The sequence below is a fragment of the Eimeria mitis genome, genomic scaffold (genome assembly GCF_000499745.2).
Source record: "Eimeria mitis Houghton genomic scaffold, Emh_scaff2791, whole genome shotgun sequence".
NCBI classification, from domain to species: domain Eukaryota; phylum Apicomplexa; class Conoidasida; order Eucoccidiorida; family Eimeriidae; genus Eimeria; species Eimeria mitis.
Window position 1 is genome coordinate 2,314 of NW_013571131.1, and position 699 is coordinate 3,012.

The window sequence follows — 699 nt, forward strand, 5'->3', positions numbered from 1 at the left end:
CTATAAAGGCCGCTGTCACAGCTAGCTAGCTATCAATCTAACTACATAGCTAGCTAGCTAGCTAGCTAGCTAGACAGCTAGTCATATATCTAAGTATGTATCTAGCTAGCTAGCTAGCTAGCTAGACAGCTAGCTATGTATCTAGCTAGCTAGCTACGGCGGGGGACGGTAAGAAGAACCTCAGTTTCAGCAGGTCGTGGATCAGAGCCCCGTAGAGCCACGTGTGCTGCAGCATCGTCAGCAAGTCAAAATCTCTATCCTGCAGCAGCAGCAGCAGCAGCAGAAGCAGCAGCAGCAGCAGAAGCAGCAAGCAGCAGCAGCCACAGAAGCAGCAAGCAGCAGCAGCAGAAGCAGCAAGCAGCAGCAGCAGCAGCAGCAGAAGCAGCAAGCAGCAGCAGCAGCAGTTTACATTAGCATCAGAACCAATCACCACTACAAAGTCCTTGGGGTACAGGGCAGACTTGTGCAGCAGCAGCAGCACAAGCAGCAGCAGCAGCAGCAGCAGCAGCAGCAGCAGCAGCAGCAGCAGCAGCAGTAAGTGGAAGCAGCAGCACATGTTGCGGCAGTTGCTATTTGCCGTTTCATTTTCTGCTGCTGCCGTTGCTGCTGCAGTTCCTTTAGCAGCACCACCACCACTACCCCCACCAGCAGCAGCAGCAGCAGCAGCAGCAGCAGCAGCAGCAGCAGCAGCAGCAGCAG